At 52.1% G+C, this 14,324-nt stretch overlaps 1 protein-coding gene across 2 annotated transcripts in view; it reads left to right on the top strand.

The window, feature by feature from the left end:
• The first annotated feature begins 322 nt into the window (after window positions 1-322).
• Window positions 323-14,324, top strand: part of ALPL (alkaline phosphatase, biomineralization associated) — a 64,774-nt gene continuing 50,772 nt past the window's right edge. Inside the window, exon 1 of one of the 2 annotated variants that reach the window (XM_012152824.5) lies at window positions 323-446. The gene's annotated coding sequence lies outside the window, so the exon portion shown is untranslated. Of the gene's footprint in view, window positions 447-1,061; window positions 1,181-14,324 lie in introns of those variants that run through there. The other variant, XM_060411482.1, reaches the window with a different exon arrangement.

Raw genomic sequence — 14,324 nt, 5'->3', positions numbered from 1 at the left:
GTTGGAGCCAAGGATAAAGACAACCCCAAACAGACGGAATCAGAGCTGGAGCTCGCGGAGAGAAAGGACAGAGCGTGGTCTCGCTGGGAAGCGCCCGCCCCAACCCCGCGCAAGGGCGGGAGCCGAGCCGGGGCTCAGGAAGCCGGAGGGCGCCCCGCTGCCCGGCAGGCGGCGCGCTGGCCGCGCGGCGGGACCGGCCGCCTGGGCCCGGGCCGGGGGCGGGCCGGGGGCGGGGAGGGCCGGGGCCCGGGCCGGGGGTGGAGGCGGGGGCGGGGGCCGGGGAGGGCTGCCCCGGCCGCGCGCGAGCCCCGCGATCGCCTTTATAAGCCCGCGGGGGACTTGGCCGGGGCAGCGTTGCGCTCCCGCCCCTCCGCGTCCGCGCTCCCAGAGCACCGACCCCGCGTCCCTTGCGCCGGGACAGACCTTCGCCTACGAACTCTGAGCAGGTAAAGACTCGAAGCTGGTTCCTGGCTCTCCAGGACCCCCGGGATGTGGAGGGTCCCAGGCCCCCTTTCCTCATCCTCCCCTCGCCGGGAGAGGGCGGCGAGGCTGGACATCAGGGGCCAGGCCGGGACCTCCGCTCCCCCCCACACCGCCCAAGGCAGCCCATTCGGAACCTCCAGCCACCTGTCCCGCTCCCGCGCTCGCGCGCATCCGCGGCTCCCGGCGGGCGCACTGGGCGGGCCCAGAAAGTGGACGTGGCCCCAGCGGAGCCGGCGAGGCGGGCTGACTGCGCTCGAGTCGGCCGCTGCAGCTCTGGGGTCTCCCCGCCGCTGCCTGAGACCCCCATCTTCGGTCTCGGCACCGCCTCCCGTTGCCCTGTGGCTGAGCGGCTTCTACGGCGCCCCCTTGGTCCGCGATCAAGAGACTCGGGTTGCCCACCCCAGAACTGCCAGCCATCTAGCCGTCTCGAGATCTTGGCACAGCCGCCAGCGGAGGGGGCTGGTCTTCCTGGGTGGGCTCCAAAAGTAGTTTGGGCCGGAGCTGGGAACAGTACAGAGAGGGAGGCACTTGGGTCTGGGATACGCAGCGGGGCTGGGAGGGGGGCGGGGGGGACGGACATCCGGCGTGTTGAAGTCTGTTTGGAAGTTGTAGGGGGTGCGCAGCGGCCTTGGGGCCGAGCTCTGGAGCCCCCCAAAGCTGGGGGAGTTTGCTGTGATCCATCTATGGACGTAGGCAGGTGAGCGGCTGGCCCGGGGTGGGTTCCTGCAACTCGTCTGGATAAGAAAGGGTTAAAAGCCTGGTCACAATAGTGGGGCGGGTAGCTGAGCTGAGCTCCAGCCTTCCCCCGCATTGTCTCTTCAGACCCTTTTTCAATGCAAAATGGGGCTGGGGGAGGGGTCTTTACAGCGGCCTGTGGGTGGAGGAGGAGATCTCAAGAGGGGGCAGTTCTCTGGCCAGAAAGGGCCTCTGGGCTGCGGGGGGGGGGGGGGGGGGGTGCGGGGGGGGGGGGGGGGGGAAGACTTCCAGGTGGGCCCGGCTTCCCTGGTAGGCAGGGGGTGAGCAAAGTTGACAGCAACCATTTGTTGAACATCTACTGCGTGCCAGGCTCCAACACTTGACATGCATCATCTCCTTTACAAACAGGGAAACTGAGGCCTGAAGAAGTTAAGCAAGTCTGAGGCCAGGATATGAAGCCAAACTCTAAACCTACAGCCTTATCCCCCTGCTACTTCTACGCAAAGATCTTGGTTCCTCCTTCTGGCTCTTCTGGTGCTCAGTCTTGCCTCCCCCCATGCCCTAGACCTGTCCTCTTCCAATCTTTAGACCTCCCCAGGGTGTCTTCCCCACCCTAGCCTCCACTCCCTGCCCACTCTTGTCTCCCTTCGTCACCCACTCTTGTCTGTCCACTCCCCTCCACTCTTGTCTCTCCGTCTCCTCTTCTCTTCCTGAACTTCATACATCTGAACTCCATAAGCAGAAAAGGTTGGACAAGGCTTGGACCAGGCTTCCCAACTTCCCAGGCCCTGGAGTGAGATGTAGGCTTTAGTGATGACCCCTGTCTGTATCCGTGACCCCACCTGTAAGATAAGAGAGTGTACCTCTCTCATAAAACTGTTGTGAGCAATAAAACTGAACTGAGGGCAGAAACAAAACGCCGTCTCCATTCAACAAACATTTATTAACGCCCCAAACCCTGTTCTAGGTGCTGGGAATGCAGCAATAAATTACACAGACATCTGCACACTTGTATAACGAAACTTTTTTAGGCTCTGAAACTGACACTTTAGAAAAGGAATCAAGCAATTCACAAGGAAGGAGATTAACAGGCAGTAACATGGGTAAAACGGATCAGCCAACATTTGGTTTTCACTAATAGAAAAAGGCAACCTAGCTGTATGACCTGGGACAAATTCTGTTGCCTGTCATGCCCCAGTCTCCTCCTTTTAGCTGAGATTTAGGAAATAGTATGATTAACGTATGCAGAGTGTTGAGCTGGTGCCTGTGCTTAAGAAAATTTTGGCTCTTATCAGCTCTAATCTCAGTGGCAAACTTGAGATGGAGTGTAGGGTTTTGTCTCGGCTCTGAACCCTGGAAACCTGTCACCCACTGCCTAGGCCCTGCCCATTCCCCGATGGGCTGTGTTGTCGAGTGGCACGGTGTCTGCCTTGCTCACAGTCAAATGCCACCTCCTATTATCCTAGACTCAGCCTTGGCCAGGAGCCTGAAGCTCGGTGCTGGGAACAGGCATGGGACTTAACCGCCACGGTCCCTTCTGCCTGGATGTGTCCCAGCTTTGAAATGAGGTGAAACCATACTCAGGCCCTACCTGTCCTTACATAGCTGACCAACTCTGCAAACTGGACGCAGTCCTGCAGATGAAGAAACCTGGCCTGGAGAAGGGAGGTGACTTGTTCAAGAACAAGAGATGCTACCTGGGGAGCTGGGGCTGGAGCTCTGGAGACCAGCTCCAGTGATCTTGGTATTGTATATGTCTTTGGGGATGAGGCCTCCTAATCCAGGGTGGGATCCAGCGGCACAGCTCAGAGTGCTCACTTTGAATAGGTCCAGCTGGAGTTATTAACACAAAACTCAGAGCTCGAAGAGGACAGTACGGGGAGAATGAGCAAGCTGGGCTGAGAACCAGCACTCAAAATCTCCGCGTGGCCACAGGAATGCAAACTCAGCTTTCCAGTGCTACGTCGTGGTCCTCGTCCTCTGCAGGCTGGAGCTAGGCTGTGCAGTGTGTATTTTGGGGTTTTTTTAAGAGATGTCCTTACTTTTTTGAGGGCTTCCCAGGTGGCGCTAGTGGTAAAGAATCTGCCTGCCAATGCAGGAGACATCAGAGACGTGGGCTCCATCCCTGGGCCAGGAAGATCCCCTGGAGGAGGGCACGGCGACCCACTCCAGTATTCTGGAGAATCCCATGGACAGAGGAGCCTGGCAGGCTACAGTCCACAGGACTGCTTTTAGAGGGCAGCTGTGGGCAGTAAGTAGCTTGGAGGTTCATTCCCAGCACTGCCGTATGACCCTAGACAAGCTTCTTTACCTCTTTGAGCCTCAGGTGAGGAAATCATCCGTCATATGGGTTAATAATACACAGTTTGCAGAGTTGTGAAGGGTTGGCAAGATTACAATGGTTTTTCACCATTGAATGGCTCAGTTGGAAATGACCACTGTTGGAGGTTGTTGTTGAGAAGTTAATATTCTCTGAGACATTTTTCGGCTGCTGCCAGGTGATCCATGAGGGCCAGAGGGAAGGCCCTATATAGCTTACAAAGGCCTCAGCAGGAGGCAAAGAATGGCTTTAGGACTGGCACCTTGGGTTCCAATCCTAGCTGTGTGACCTGAGGCAACTCGCTTGACCTCTCCAAGTGCTGGGTTCCTAGTAGGCATCCGGCAACTCTTCTCTGATGCTCAGTGTCCAAAGAACATTCAAGAACAGTCTTCCTATTTTTCCACCCCCTCATGCCATCCCCCAACATTTCCTAGTTGCTCCCAGAAAAACATCATGCTTAAAGTTTTCCATGCTGGAATTCTCAGCCTCACTGTGGCATGAAATCAATTGTTTGCATTTAATTTGACTTCTCAAATTAAGGGGTAAAATTCGAGATGAGGGTAGGGGATGCAGGAGCTGGGGAGGAGTTGAGGAAAATGAAGTTAAACCAGATGTGTTTTTGTTTAACTGTCGGATGGTGGTTAAACTGCCTGGGTATTTACATCGTTCTTTCTGAATTCCAGTAACTAAGAGTCAAGTTTCACTAAAAATTGTAGTGTTCCTTCCTGGCTACCGTGGACTTGTCCTCCCCATTATTATTATTATTACTATTTTATGTTCATCTGAGGCCACAAAGTACTGGCTGCAGAGGAGACCTCATAGATGCCTAGAATTTCAGAGTCGGAAGGCATTTAAAGGCTGCTTCTGTCAACTGGCTACTTTGCAGACCAGGGAGACTGACGTCCAGAGAGAATAAGGGCTTGCCCAGGGTCTCCCATGACCTTTCTGAAAAGTATCCACTGTCTTGATTTTGGTGTGTGTCATTTCCATGGCATATCTTCAATATATATCTATTTTTTAAAAGAAAGAACTGCTGGTAAAACAAGGGGCAGGGAGACAGTTTGGAGGAAAGCAACGAACATGATTGATGGGTAGATAGTAGGTGATACAGAAAAGATACTAAAAAATATTACCACTAAAAATGTCTCTGGTCAGAGGGACAAAAAATAAGGAGATCTTAGAGTCTTCAAGCATATAAAATTTTTAAACGAATTTTGTTAATATAGTTTTACATTTTAATAATGGATTAAATATGTGGAATTTCAACATAAAGACTCTTCAAAAAATAATGACAGATATTTGGAATATAAAATTATTGAAATATTAAAAAAAAAAGAATTGTTGAGGAAAGGATACAGATGGTGTGAGTTGGTGGGAAAAATCTGCAACTCAGGACAGAGGTTAAGCCATTGAACTGGTGCTACCCTGCCTGTGTGACCTTGGGCAAGTCACTTGCCCTCTCTGAGCCTCAGGGTCCGTGTCTGTATCCCAGGATGGCTGAAGGGCATGAGCTGGGGATTCGGGACATCCTTAAGACTTGGCATGGGTCTGATTCAATTTGAGTTGGTCCTCAAACATCTGTGGCTGAAGTTATGGTAGGTCAGTTGCAAACTGCCCTCCTGGGACAGCAGGGGGTGGGGGTAGGGGAATTGTTGACTCCTGCAGTGATTTAAAACTTGGATTTAGTTGTTGGTGTTGTGAAAACAAGTGATTTCGTTTTACATAAAAGTAAGGGTTCTGGTTTCTCTGGGAAGATCAAAAGATATGGCCACGCTGGGCTGCATCCCGGCCTGGCCACCGTGGCCAGCAGCTGGTCCGTCCTCTTGACCACAGTCCCCTCTGTGCCCTGCTCTCACACCCAGCCCCTCCGTCGCTTTGCCGTTCCCGGCCTGCCTTCTGAGTCTGCAGTTTCTAAGCTAGGTGCATGTGGCTCGGGCTGGCCGTCACGAGGCTCGGGGGTGGAATGTGGGGCATAACGGACCCCAGCCCCTCTTCCGAGGCCTGGCAGCATCTCTGGAACATGTCAGCCAGGACAAGGGCACTGTCTTCCTGCTTTGCTGGTCCCGGGAAGGGGCTAAGGGCTCGAGAGTTCGGGGGCTGACCAAGCATCAGCCTGTTGGTCCTTAGGGAGCCGGACCTGGGGTCCACCCCCTTAGAGACAGGCAACCCTGGGTGCTTCAGACTAGAGATTCCGCAGCCCCTCAGGGAAGGGACTCCGTTGACATCCAGTGCTCCCAACAGCCCTGTGCACTGGTGATACTTCACAGACAGGAAGCACCATCCTGCACTCTGAAGCCACAGTGGTCTGTTTTTTCCACTTTTCTGGAGGCCTAAAGTGAAGTGAAGTTGCTAAGTTGTGTCTGACTCCTTGCGATGCCATGGACTGTAGCCTACCAGGCTCCTCTGTCCATGGGATTTTCTAGGCAAGAATACTGCAGTGGGTTGCCATTCCCTTCTCCAGGGGCCTAGGCCCACGGGTAACAGGCAGCATAACAGCTGCAGCACAGATCTCTAGATCGCCACGTCTGAGCTCGACAGTGAGGAAAGCCGTGAAGCCTCGTGGTTAAAGCTCCTGGTAAACCCTCTGGAGGGCTTCCCTGGTGGCTCAGTGATAAAGAACCCGCCTGCCAATGCAGGAGAGGTGGGTTCGATCTCTGGGTCAGGAAGATCCCCTGGAGAAGGAAACTGCAATCCTTGCCAGCATTCTTGCCTGGGAAAATCCCATGGACAGAGGAGCCAGGGGTTGCAAAGAGTTGGACACAACTTAGCGACTCTGGAGGCAGCTGAGATTCTAGAAGGTCTCCACAAGCAAACTGCTCTGGGGGTTACAAGGTGAACGGGGAGAGCCCTGATTCCTGATAGTAGCCACAGGGCCGCTGGTCCTTGCACCCGCAGAGGAGTTCAGGGATGACCTTGTGCGGGAAGTAGCATTTTTGTGAGCACCCGCTGGGTACCATGCAATTTCCACATCATCCTTGAACCTCCCCTGTCCCTCACACCCTGCTGTTTTGCAGTTGAGGCTCCAACAGGATATCATGGGTCCAAATCCCTCCCCTTGGTGCCTCGGTCACCCTGCCCTGACCTGGGAAGGGAGAGAGGGGAGGGGCGATGAAGGCTGTTTCTTTAGCGACCCTCTGGTGAGGTGCTGACCCCAGGCTCGTCCGAGAGAAGCCTTCTCATCCTCCCAGTCTGTGATTCAAGCGGATGAATTTCACCTAGCCAGGTCTGCAAGCTGCCAGGCAAAGCCCAGGAAACATTTGATGTTCTTTAAAAAAAAGTGTTTAGGTGGCTTTTATCTGAAAAAAGTAAGTCCCACCTTTAGAAGGATCTGCCATGTGACTTTCTGTTAAGTCAAGTTCTTGCCTTCTCTGAGTGACCTTTCACTTTGTCCACAGAAAAACAGCGTGGACACCGGTAGCTCTCAGGTTGAGGTGGTCAGGTCCCTGTCCTGTGGTCCTCTAGGCTGACTGTCACTCAGCTGCGTCAGGCGCGGCCTCTCTGAGCATCGTTCATCTTTCTTCCTCCACCGGCCTCTTAACATACAGGAGTTAATAACTTTCTCACCTGCCACTGTTTTGGCTAGAAAGTGTGTCAGCTGACTCTGAGACCCCCCTCCCTTCACTCCTTTGCACCTCGATAGCTGCCGTGTCTTTTCTGCCTAATTCGGCGAGGTCCCCTCTGCCACCCACACACACACCCACTAACATTGCCGTGCCCAGTGGCGCTTAACGCCTCTCCTGGAACCGCTCATTTATCTAAACAGCAGCCCTGTGTGGCAGGTGCAATTATTCCCGCTTTACGGATTAGGAAGCTGAGGCACAGAATCACCCTGCTGGGAAGTGGGAAAAACACACATTCATTTCCTACCATTGCCGATCCACCCACTCAAGGCTGCTTCCTTCTTTGTGGTATGAATGACACAATCTATTTTCCTAGAAGAGTTTGGTTCCTTATTTTGAAATCATCAAATCTAGTAATTCATATTTCAACTTCAGTTAGCCTATCAAGGTAATCAGAGATAAATAGATTCTTCTCAACAGCTTATCTGACCTCTCGCCTTCATCACTTGAGTTCACTTTTGTGAAAATGCTGTGTGTTTTAATTTTCCCCCTTGACCTCATCCTTCCAACTAACATTTAAGGCAGTGGTTCCCAACATTTTTGGCACCAGGGACTGGTTTCGTGGAAGACAGTTTTTCCGTGGATGGCAGGGTGGGAGGGGCGGTGGTGATGGTTTCCAGATGATTCATGTGCATTACATGCATCGCGCCCTTCATTTCTGTTATTGTTACATCAGCTGCCTCTCAGATCATCAGGCGTTAGATCCTGGAGGTTGAGGACCCCCGATTTAAGGTCTTAACCTGACCTTTGCTCAGGTCAGGATCTGAGCAAATCACTTTTAATGACCTCATTTAACTTGTTATCCTCTCTGTATTATAGAGGTGAAAACTTGAGCTCAGAGAAGCTGAGTAACTTTCTCAAGGTCATACAGCTAGAAAGTGGCAATGAGACTCAAATTTAGGTCTCATGCCTTCCATCAGATTAGCGTCTGGATTCAGATTTTCGTCTGGATACAAGCCCTTGCTGTATATATCCGTTTTCAGTAGAACCATCTGTCTCTGGGGTTTGCAGAGTCATTTGGGGTGGGCCGTGTCAGAGGGAGGGGACCCAGCATAGGCACACTCCTGGTTGGGCAGTGGCTTCTGTTCTCCCAAACAATGGGCTTTGGCCTGGACATCCCCTCTTGTAGTCAAGAGGAAGGACGTAATGATCTTAGCAGGCAGCATCCTCAAAAAACCAGAGGGGCCTGGGTTCGAATCCCAGCCCTGCCATTTCAAGCTATGTGACCTTGGGCAAGTCTCTTCCCCTCCTTGGCTTTTGGTTACCCTGCCTGACAACTGTGGCTTGTTTCAGGGAGTCAGTGTTAGGACTTTTCTAGCTCACGTGTGGCCAATAGTTGGCATGCATACCACCCCCTCTCCTGTGTTATACATGTCAGACATCACTAATCAACCACTGTTCCCTTGCCTCTCTGGGCCTATACATGTCAGACGTTATTAATCAACCACTGTTCTCTTTCCTTCTAAACCTCAGGTCCCTTCTAAACGCAGTCCTCCAGGCAGCCATTATTCACTCAGTAGAGTTGGTACATACCAAATAGAAAGACATCCTGAACCAAATTTGATTTAGGCATTGTGTGAACAGCAACGAGAAGGGACATGCCCAGGGTGGTGCCCTGGTCGCTATGCTCTTTAATCTTTCTTTCCTGGTCTGGGAAAGCTGGAGGAGCCCTGAGCTAGACTGCCCCAGAACTCGCCTCGGGTATGGGGTGGAGACCTGCCAAGGAGCACCCAGCTGTGTCCCTGTCCACTCCTCAGAGAAGGCGGGGGGTGGGGGATGGTGGGCTTCTGGGGCTGGTCACAGCCCAGGCTTGTTAAGACTGAGAAGAAAGAGGCTGGTTTCAGATCCCTCTTGGAAAGAGTTTCACTCACCCCTTCCCCCACCCTCCATAATAATATCCGTAGTAGTAGAATAGTAATGAGGAGTTATTAGCATTTACTGAATATCTGTTAGGCACCAAGCCACTCAGCTAAATGCTTTCTATACGTTTGTGCTTTTAATCCTTCTAACAGCCCACTTTGCAAGGGAGGGAAATGACTCAAAGGTGAAACAACATGCCCGCGTTTCCTCGGCTGGTGAACCAGTGGAGTTGCTGAGATTGGGGTTTGCCCATCCAGGCAACCCTTAGCTGCCTCCCCTCCCTGCTCAGTCTCCGTACCGACTCCTCCTTGCTCACCATCACCGTCTGTCCTTCGTGACTGTGGCGTGCTTTCACCTGTGGAAAGCGCTTTTCTGCCTGCAGAGCCGTCCGTGTACACACGGGAGGAGCACAAGGGGCATCTCCATGTTTGGGGTCAGGAAATCTGGTCTGGGGTCACATGGTGCAGATGGTAATCCCTGGGTCGGGAGGTGGAAACATGGGCGTGTTGCAGCTGAGGTGGGGCTGAGTTACCCACTCTGTATCCTGGATGAACCAAAATGAGTTCCTCTTTTAATCAGCCTTTGGACCATGGATGAGTCACTTTGATTCTCCCCCCCTCAGTATCCAGGCTCTTAGACGTTTTCCTTTTTTAAAGCTCTTTCTTATTCATGAGCCCAGGGAATCCTGGAAACAGTCTGATAAAGTATTATCTTCACCTGCAGAAGGGACACAGGCTCAGGTCAAGCGGACGGCAGAACCAGTCCTCTGCCTCAGGCTGGGATCCCAGCCTTGTGCTCTTTCCCCAGGTGCGTCTCCGTCCTCTCACGTCTTTGCCTTCGCACCCGCTGTCCCCGCCTCTGCAGTGTCTTCCCTGCCTGTGTCACCAGTTGGCATCGTCACTGCTGTTCTAGATCTTGCTTGGAAATCTTTAGCCCTTTGTAATCTGATCATCCTCATAGTGTCTGGCCCTGCATGAGTTTCTGGAGGGCAGGAACCCCATCTGAGTCATTCGTGAATCCCAGTGTCTAACAATGTACCTGCCTCCAGCAAGTGTCTAGTGACGTTCATGTATTAAAAGGCTGCCCCACCTGGCAGGGGCTTCCACAGCCCAGGCGGGCTTGGTTCGCACGCGGAAAGCTGGAAACGCTGTCCTGCTGGGTTTGACACCTGCTGCTTCAGGCTGAGCCTGGCTGCCCTTCCCATGTCTGCATCTTCTTGTTTTACCACTGACATCAGCTCATAATCATCAGTGATTGGTCAGTGATTGGCAGCAGGACGAGCCAGTTTCCCTATTGGTGGCTCAGACCTTAGTCAGGTGTGAGTTTCCCCAGCGTCACACCTCTGACCAATCCTCTTGTCCAACTTGTTCACAGATGTACCCTCAGTGCCAAATAACCTCAAGCCAGGAATAGCCACCATTTGCTGAATCTATTATCTGTACCGTATGTACTACAATGTCTGTACCAAGCATCCTGTATGCACTTAATACATATATGGTGAATGAATGAGTGAATTCTTGCAGAGAATAACATCCCTTAGGAACAAAGACCTTATAATGCCTCTGTGCCTCAGTTTCCCCACATGTCTATGAGAGGTACTTGGAGGAGTGATTGACGCATATATCAATAGATGTTTGCTTTAAATAAGTCGTGAATCAGGCTCTGTTTTAAGTGCTCTACTTATATATATTCACTTATCCTCACAGCTGAGCTCCAAAAAATGTAAGTAATGTCTCCTAGGTCACATAGTCAGTACCAAGTGCAAATATTTTCATACCTTCCAGGACACATGTATTCCAATCTATGGACACTGGTGACCACTTTCCCCAAAGCTCTTTCCATAGCACAGAATGCCCTGCCCTGAAGCTATAGTCATAAGTAGTAGGTGAGTCCAGGGGTCGTTCTGCCCCCTGCTTAAGAAACATCTCCATGAATATAAAATGCTTAACACAGGACTTCCCTGGTGGCGTAGCGGAAAAGAACCCACCTGCCAATGCAGGGACACCGGTTCGATCCCTGGTCTGGGAAGATTCCACTTGTGGAGGAACAGGGAAGCCCATGCACCATAACTGCCGGGGCCCATGTTCCTAGAGGCCCGTGTTCCACGAGAGAAGCCTCGGCAAGGAGAAACCCACGTGCTGTAACAAACAGCGGCCCTCGCTCACCGCAGCTCTAGAGAGCCCGTGCACAGCAATGAAGACCCAGGGCAGTTGAAATAAAAACATTAAAAAAAAATGCTTAACAGGGTGCCGAGCACATGGTAGGTCTTGTGATCACCATCCGTGTAACAGGCGCGGATCCTGCCCTGTGCTGAAGCCCGCAGCTGGGTCTGCTGGGAACGCTGAGAAAGCCTTCGTGGAAGAAGGGAAAACGGTCATGAATGACTGTAACAGCGTCAGCTCACGCCTCTTGCAGGGCAGACTCTGCTCTAAGTGCGTCAGGTGTAGGAACTCCTTTAATCCTCCTAGCGGGTGAGAATTGTGATGACCCCCACCCCACGGAGGAGGAAGCAGAGAAATGAGCTCATTTGTCTGGGTGATGGCAGCCTGGCATGTGCAGCCTGGCCTTCCAGCTACGGCGTCTGGCCGCCTCCTTTTGTAAGGAAAGGCTTATCGAAGTTTCCTGCTGGTCAGTTCGCTTTCGCCTGTGTTCAGGGTTGACTGCTGGCTGGCGGGCCTGTGTCAGGGTCCGCACTGGTATTACACAGTCCCTGGAGTGGACTATTTCCTGGGGAGCCTTCCCCACATCATATCCGAAGCCTGGGTCCAGACAGAAGTTTCCAGAAAAGGAAGCCAGGCTATCACCTCACCCCTGCCTGGGGCAGTCCCAGCACGTGTCAGCTCCATAATTCCCTGGGCACTGCTCACAGTGGACAGCAGCAGGGCTTAGCATCCTTCCTGATGGGAAAGATTCGTGACAGTTCTGAGGGAGGTGCTGCTCTGGTTTATAGTACATAGAGGCAGAACCCAGGTTCATTGTGGTTAAGTAACTTGCCCAGGGTTGCAGAGCTGATGAGTGGTGGGGCTGGGGTTTCAAGCCAGAGCCTGGGGCTTTTCCCCTCTGCCTCTCAGTCTGCTCTGAGCCAACTGGTTTTGGCTCTGGTGAGAGCAAAAGGGTCTGTCTTGAGGATGTCTGCTGCAGAGATTCAGGCCAGCCTCCGAACAATCTTAATTTGTTTAGTAATACTAAGAGCTGTCATTTGCCGAATCCCCCACGTATAGCCTGCTAAGTATTTTACATACCCTTTTTCATTTGGTCCTATTTAAAAAAAGAAATTATTTATTTCTTTGGTTGTGGCTCATGGGATCTTTGTTATGTGACATGTGAACTCTTAGTTGTGGCATGTGGGATCTAGTTCTCTGACCAGGGATCGAACATGGACCCCCTGCATTGGGAGCGTGGAGTCTTAGCCTCTGGACTGCCAGAGAACTCTCTCACTTGATCCTCTTAAACTTCCCACAGAGTAGGTACTCCGATTCCAGTTTTCACAGGTGAAAAAAGCATGGAGAAGGGAAGGGATTTGCCCACAGTCATGCAACTCAGACATGGTTAAGCCGGAATTTGAACCTGGGCAGCTTGGTTCTGGAATGTGGGCGCCTAATCACTTCATAAATATTAGGTAAAACTCTGCAGGCCAGACACATAAACTCTTCTTGAATCTGGTGGTTCTTCTGGAATCCAACTCAGGGAAGAGGCAAGGCAAGAAATGAGCAAAAAGCAGGAATAGACTGCGGGATATTCCCCGGCCGCCTGAGCTGAGGATTTGGAGTGTATCTACCCCTGTGTGATTCCTGGGTGAAGGCAGGACCAAACAGGTGTAGGGGGACACGGCAGGGAGGTCCTGCTGTCTCCAGAACCAGGGTCAGGAGGAGGGCAGGCAATCGGCCTGTCTGAAGCTACTGCTCACTGCGAATCCTCAGTGGGGGACTGGCCCGAGCCTCTGTCCAGAGCTCAGGCCTGACCCTCCTGAGTTTCCATCTCAGGTTTCCAGAGTCTGCCTGGGGTGGGAAATCTCAGCGCACTGGTTTGTGCAAGAACTTTGCAATTTCCCCCTTCGACACCCAAGTCCCTGGGCTGGTCTGCCTGCCCCAGTTTGTGCTTTTGGAGGAAGCAGATCGTTTCCTCTTGAGTGGCTACATGATTTGAATAATCAAGTATTTCCCCACTGGCCCATGGCCAGACAGAGCTCAGTGTGCAAGGCCTCCCGTTCGGGCTCCGGAGCAGGCCTGCCAGCCTCCTGGTCCCACGGCTTGCTCTCCTTCGCGCGGCTGAGATGGACAGGAGACCCTCGTCTCGCTGGCTTTGCTGGGCAGGCCCCAGATGGTTCCTGTGACAGAGGCAGGGCTGGTCTCGCTCTTTGTCACCTCGCTGTCCGGAGTGGCTCCTTTTGGAGGAAGGGGGGACTGTCCTCCTTCAGGAAATTCACACTGGAGTGGCCTTTCTTGTCAGCTGGGTGTGACCTCTTGGCGCCTGTCGGTCTAGAAAGGAGGAAGCAGAGTCAGGAAGCGGGAAGATGGGTGCAGAACATTCGTTCATTCATTCAGTGAACATTTCCTCAGCCCAGCTGCCTGCTCGGCCCAAGACCGGGTGCTGGAATTCACAGATGAGCCTGGTCTAGTATTTCCTTCAAAGATCATCCAGTGTGTGAGGAGATGGTTATGTAAACAGAGTCCCAGTGGCACGGGATGAAGGAAAGTTTAAGAGCTGTGGGACCCGGGGAGTCCACCTAACCAATCCCTGGGCGGGATGACCACCAATTCCGCAGGAGACGGCATCATTCTTTTTTGTTTTTTAGCATCTTCTGTAGGCATGCAGAGTTCTAGGCGGAGATACAGGAGTGGACCACACTCTCCTCCCTCCTGGAGCTCCTTTGTAATGCAAAAGCCAGGCCATAAAGTGAAGCTAGGTTTTATAGACAGCAGTGTGTATAGGTCAACCCCAGCCTCCCAATTTATCCCTCGCCCCCCTTACCCTCTGGTAATCATAAATTTATTCTACTTCTGTGACTTCATTTCTGTTTCATGAAGAAGTTCATCTGTGCCCTTTTTTTAGACTTCACATATACATGAATGATATATGATATTTATCTTTCTTTGACTTCACTCAGTATGACAATCTCTAGGTCCATCCATGCACACACGGCTGCTGCTAAGTCGCTTCAGTTGTGTCCAACTCTGTGCGACCCCATAGACGGCAGCCCACCAGGCTCCCCCGTCCCACACACTACTATATATAAAGTAGATGACTAATAAAAACCTACTATATAGTACAGGAAACTATTCAATATTCTGTAATGACCTATGTGGGAAAAGAATCTAAAAAAGATCTATGCAAGAAAAGAATCT

The sequence above is a fragment of the Ovis aries genome, chromosome 2, assembly GCF_016772045.2.
Source record: "Ovis aries strain OAR_USU_Benz2616 breed Rambouillet chromosome 2, ARS-UI_Ramb_v3.0, whole genome shotgun sequence".
Taxonomy (NCBI): Eukaryota; Metazoa; Chordata; class Mammalia; order Artiodactyla; family Bovidae; genus Ovis; species Ovis aries.
The sequence above is the reverse complement of the archived record's forward strand: the minus strand, read 5'-3'. Positions and strand labels throughout refer to the sequence as shown.